Below are 6757 nucleotides of genomic sequence, written 5' to 3' on the forward strand. Positions count from 1 at the left end.
ATGATGATGATGATGATGATGATGATGATGATGATGATGATGATGATATGAAGACTTAGATAGAGATGGATCAAAATTAGGGGGTGTTTTCTCATTAGGCTTGGGCTTCCCTCTTCTTCAGAGCCTCTAGTGGTTAGGTCTAATTAGCCTCCCACCAAGTTAAAGTTCTTCTCTACTCTTATACAACCTAGCAGTACATCAACTACAATAGTCCTCAGTACAACAGTTAATTAGAAGGAATCAACAGGATAATAAATGAGCATTATATAGATAATAGATAATGACTAACCTTTATGTGATGCTTACTATATGCCAAGCACTGTACTAAGCACTTTGCAATTATCTCATGTGATTCTCACAGCAATACTGCAAAGTATTATTGTCCCCCATTTTGTAGATGAGGTAATTGAGGCAAAAAAGATTATGTGACTTGCCCAGGGTCATACAGTTAGTAAGTGTGTGAGTTCAGATTTGAAGTCAGATCATCCTGACTCTATTCCTGATGTTCTAGCCACTACAGTCATTGTTATACCTTCACAGGGTATACCACAGAATTTCAGTTAGAAGAGACCTCAGAGGCCATATAATTCAATTTCTTCACCTAACAAAAAATCATCACCTTTGAAATATCTCTTAAAAAGAGTTGCTTACCTTGAAGACTTAAAGGTGTTATCATTAATATTCACAATCGTGTGGTCATTTATCTAGAGTCAGACAACCTGGAGAATAAAGTCAAGTGGTCCTTTGGAAGCATTGCTAACAATAAAGCTGGTGGAGGTGATAAAATTTCAACCCTAAAAGACGATGTTAAAGTGCTATGCTCAGCAAATTTGGAAAACTCAACAGTGGCCACTGGATTTGAAAAGATCAGTTTAGTCCCAATCCTAAAGAAGGGAAATGCCAAAGAATGTTCAAATTACTGAACAACTGTGGTCATTTCACACACCAGTAAGGTTATGCTTAAGATTCTGCAAGCTAGGCTTCAGCAATATGAGAACCAATAATTACCAGAAGGGCAGGCTGGAGACCAAATTACCAATATTCGCTGCATTATGGAGAAAGCAAAGGACTTCCAGAAAAACATCTACTTTTGCTTCATTGACTACACTAAAGCCTCTGACAATGTGGATCACAACACAATGTGGCAAGTCTTCAAAGAGATGAGAGTACCAGATCATCTCACTTGTCTCCTGAGGAACCTTTTTCAGGGCCAAAAAGCCATAGTTGGAACTGCACGTGAAACAACTGATTGATTTAAAGTTGGAAAAAGAGCATAACTAGGTTGTATATTTTCACTTTATTTAATTGACATAGACACAGAATATAACATGCAAAATGCTGGTCTGCATGAATCGAAAGCTGAAATTAAAGTTTCTGGGAGAAATATCAACAATCTCAGATATGCAGATGGAACCATTCTAATGGCAACAAATGAAGTAGAATTAAGAAGTCTCTTGATGAGAGTGAGAGAAGTGTGTAAAAGCTGGCTTGAAGATGAACATTAAAAAATTCCTAAGATCTTGGCAACTGATCCCATCACTTCCTGGCAAGTAGAGGAAGAAGAAATGGAAGCAGTGTCAGATTTTATATTCTTGGGCTCAAAGATCACTGCAGACTGTGACTCCAGCCACGAAATTAAAAGTCACTTGTTCCTTGGAAGGGAAGCTATAGTAAATCTGGACAGCATACTAAAAAGCAGAGACATCACCTTGCTGACAAAGACCCGCATAGTCAAAGTTATGTTTTGATTTTTTTTCCAGCAGTGTATAGCTATAAGAACTGGACTATAGGGAAAGCTCTGTGCTGCAAAATCAAGACTTTTGAAATTGTGGTGCTGGAGAAGACTTTTGAGAGTCACTGGGACAGAAAGGAAATCAAAACAATCAATACTTAAAGAAATTAACTCTATTCATTGGAAGGACAAAAAATGAAACCAAAGTTTAAATACTTTGGCCACCTAATGAAAAGATGGGACTTATATGAAATGACCCTGATGTTGGGAAAGATTGAAGGCAAAAAGGAAAAGGAAATGGCAGAACATGGGATGTCTAGGTAGTATGATTTCTATGCTTTTCAGTCTAAATACTATCTTTCCTCATTCCACATAGACCTTCTGTATTCATCAATGTCCTTCATAAAATATGATACCCCAAACCTAATAATACATTAAATGTGGTAAAGCATGTACCTTAGGAAAAACACTTCCCTCCTTCTGAGCATTATTCCCCTCAATGAATTCCTTTTCATGGCAAAGTACACTAAACACCTTAGATCTTAGATGGTAGATCTTTCAGATGAAGAGATGTGTAGTCATACATCCTTAAACTTGTACTTAATAAGTAGATTTTTGAATTCAAGTGTGAGATGATTAATATATCTATTCATTTTCATTTCATTCAATATGTCTTATTATTCTAGCTTGTTAGACTCTTTTTGAATCTTAATTCTGCCATCTAATGTTAGCTATCTTTTTCTGCTTTTCATTAACTCTAAATTTAATAAACACACCATCTATGCTTTCATCTGAGTCACCAATGAAAATATTAAATGTTCTGGGATAAGGGACAGATCTCTAGGACTTCCAATGGAGGTATCTCTCCAGATTTGTATAGAGTAAATACCTATGCTTTAGGTCCAGTCATTCAAGCAGTTTGGCATCTACATATATATACACACACACACACATATATATGTACACACACATATATACATATGTATGTATATGTACACACATGTACATATGTATTTATACATATATATTACCATCTAGATCTCATTTTTCTATCTTCTCCAAAAGCATAAAAAAAAAACTGTTAAATGCTTTGTTGAAGTCTACACAAGCTATTTCTAGGTCAATAATTTTTAAGTCTAGTTACCTTATTTTAAAAAAATAAATGAGGTTAATTTGTCATTAACTATTCTCAATAAAGCTATCATGATTCTCAGTGATCATCACTTTTTTCTGGATATGTCATATCATAAAGATAATGGAATCCCTTCTACTTACAGCCATATTCTGCTACAATATTATTAATGAAAGATATCACCTATCATGGAAATTTTAGTCTTCTCCTAAGTCTACCTGATTACATTTCCCATGTCATGAGTCCCAGTATCAGTGTTCTTCCAGAGTCTCCACCACTTTATTTACTAACTCTAATATCAAGTGGACAGAATTTAGCCTTCCCGTAGCAGTGAAAAACTAAACACATTCAAATTCTACATTGTCTAGAACTCTTCAATCTGAATCAGTCCTATGTGTGGGAAATTTCCAAGGTCTGGGAGAACAGTACAAGAATAGCCACTTGGTAGAAATATTGTTTTTATTATATATCATATTCATTGTGATTTTTATTATCCTTTTGCTTACAGAGTCTGTTTTGGGGTAGAGAAAAACGTATGATGTCAAGATCCCTTTACTTGAGCCCCTTGAAATATAAGCACAGGAAAAAGAGAAAGGATTTTTTCTGGTGGGTGGAGACTGAAAACTAATATCTAATTGGACAGTTCAAAAAGTCTACTCACCCCCTTGACAAAAAAATCAGGAACATATTGTAGGCAGAGCTGAAGAACAGGAAGTCATTGACTCCCTATAATGAGGTTAGACATTAATTAATGTTTAACAATCATTTCTGGAGAAGAACAAAATGTACCCATGGCATTTTTACATTTAATCTACATTATTAACTCCAGTCATTCAACAAACAATAGAGCAAGTCCTGATGTTTAATGTTTGCTAATATTTGAAGTATAAGTACTCATACTAAAAATTTAAGAGTCTGAAAGCCAGTTCAAGCTGGTTCCAGTCCAGTACCGCCTATAGTCATAGAGAACACTGCTACAACATCTATGCTACAGTACATTATACACAAGCCACCAAGGTGAGCATTGCATTCCCCCAGTGAATTGATATCAGCACCACCTTATGGTTACAATGTTATGTTAACCTTAATGCTCATTCTTTCTGCCTTATCTATTATTCTGATTGCTTTGTTACTAAAGAATAACAACTGGAGTGGTACCACTTAGTTACTAGAGGGCTATTATTTGTGTTTGATAAATCACATGGCTCCTTGGAAGAAAACACAGGGCCTTCTTTTGTATTTTCAAGGAATAGTATTGAAAAAAATATTTTTTTCAAAGAAATTGATTTTGTTCTAAAGAAATAATTTACAAAATACCTTCAACAACTCCTATTTACTCAATTATATGACAACATCCCTTTAAGTCGTTCCCTTGATAGGTCATTTTCCAAGCTGCCAGCCTCAATAGCTCTGTTCAAGTGGCTGTACAGCTTACAGAAGAGATATGGGGAAAATTTAACATATGTTCCTTTATCAGTTTTATTCCAGCAGACTGTTTCTGTTGAGAACAGTAGGAGGAAGTTCAATGAATAAAGCATCCCTTGGAATTAATAGATGAGTTTCATGGGCAATGGTATTCAGGGAACCATAGTTCCATATGAGGAACAAATAGAAAATAGACATGCTGTCAGCAGAAAACAAACAACAACAAAATCAACTCTTTCCAGGGGTTACACAATTCCCCAAATTCAACTACAGCTAAGTACAGATGGCTGAGAAACAAGTAAATGAATCCCTAAAATTATGCAAATTGCTATTCATTGGAATCATTTGACAGCAAAAAACAAGCTAGCTAGGTAGATTTTGATTATGCCAAACACCTAGCTAAAGTTCCCAGCCAAATGCTCAGTTTATCTCTGAAGCCCAACCCTGAGGATAACAGAATGGCCTTCCTCTTAGGTACTCTGAGTAATTTTCCATGTAATCACTCTTATTATAGAGTCCTTTTTTCAAGAGAGTCTCCTTTGACCACATTTCTGCCAGGGTCTTTCTTTTCCAATGTTTTCATTATTTAATTTTTTTTTTACCAACTTGTATAACATTCTAACTGGACTTTATAATAAGTATGAGAAACTTCTGCATTTTTACTCTCACTTCTAATATAGTCCATACTTTCCCCATTTTATATTATAAAGGTTCTAGTATTCTCTCAGTCTCTGTCTTGTCTTTCTGTCTCTCTGCCTGTCCTATCTCTCTTTTGCTATCTCTTTTTCTGTCTTTGTCTGTGTGTGTGTGTGTGTGTGAGTGTCCTTGGAATTAATAGATGAGTTTCAAGAGCAATGAAGTTCAGGTGCTTTGAAGAGAGTTTCGTAGGCTATGGTGGTCAGGTAAGAGACAGAGACAGAGACAGAGAGAGGAGGAGAGAGAGAAGAGACAAAGAGAAATAGAGAGAGACAAAGAGTACTTACTGTGTGCTAGATAGACATGGATAAGCACTATGAATACAAATACAAGCAAAACAGGTAATCCCTACTCTCAAGGAGCTTACATTCCAGTACTCAAAGACAATACATAAAGTAGAACTAGAAAAGGAAGGAAAGGATAATCTGAATGGGGTGAGGGGAAGAAAGAAAGATATCAAGAAAGCAGGGAAATTCAAAGAGCAAGAGGAGGCAGGAGTGAAATGAATATGGCTTGTATTCCTCATGAAATGTTGCTTCAGGCCAAGGACTCACCAATAAGAAGGAAAGGCCATGAGGCAGAAGCATCTCCAGGGTATAAAGAGAGCTGGTGAAAATCAGAGAAATCCAGAGTGAGGAGTGGAGCTCTGAGTGTTCTCTTCTTCTCTATACTTGATCTCCTTATATTATGAGGCAGTAGTATCCCCTTAATATCAAGGCTCATTTATCATTCTTCTGAATTTCACTTACCACTGAGGACATTGTAGGCACTATATAATGATTTTTGCTAATTAACTGAGCCATAGAACAGATGGATGGAGGAGGCTCCCCAGAGCCAACTCCCAACTCCCATTTCTCTATCCTTGTCTCTTTAATGTCTCCAAAACTCCTAAGAACTCAGATACTTACCACAGGATCACACCTTTTAAACTCCAGGAGAATGGGATAGACATTTAATTGGCCTTTTCCCTAGGGAAGTCTGAGGTTATCTTTATCCATAGAGACTACAATTGAGCACAATTGAAATGGTAAAGACAAAGATTTTGGATAAAGGAGAACATGATAAACAGAATTAAATCCACTTCTTCCTGCCCAATCAGAAAGAAACTATTCTTATTCTCTAAACACTATGAGTGGCCCTGGGTCTCTAAAAAGGATGAAATGGCAGATTACTCAGCATAGTCCAACTCATTAATTGAACCCAAACATTTATTTAGCCTGCAGTATTGAGTTATGGTCCTAAGAATTATTGAGAGAGGTTTTAAAAGTATTAGAACAGGGACAGGGACAGGAAGGAGAATGAGAGAGACAGAGAGACAGAGAAAGAGAGACAGAGAGAGACAGAAAGAGAGACAGACAGAGAGAGACAGAAAGAGAGACAGACAGAGACAGACAGACAGACCGACAGACAGGCAGACACAGAGAGATGGAGACAGAGACAGAGTGAAGCACTCACTATGCTCTATGAACTACACTAAGCACCAGGGATACAAATGAAGACTAAAAACACAGTCCCCTCTCTTAATGGAGGTAAGGGGAAAGGCACTGTGGTTAGAGAGGAGGTAGAGAAGTCCCAAGAGTGAGTTGAGTCATAAATGATATGCCATGACTGAAGCACCCCTTAAATGATGCAGTGTTTGGAGCTAGGGAGTAGAGTAGAGCCACAAGGCAGGTTTTTTTTTTCCTAGAAATGGAAAGCAATTGGTGAGAAGGTAGAGAAATTCGGTGAATGAAGGGAATCAATATATAATATGTTTTCATTTTAATAGAATC

This window comes from Petaurus breviceps, unplaced genomic scaffold (genome assembly GCF_028583685.1).
Source record: "Petaurus breviceps papuanus isolate PSGF00001 unplaced genomic scaffold, PetGlider_PUasm1.0 189, whole genome shotgun sequence".
Lineage (NCBI taxonomy): Eukaryota > Metazoa > Chordata > Mammalia > Diprotodontia > Petauridae > Petaurus > Petaurus breviceps.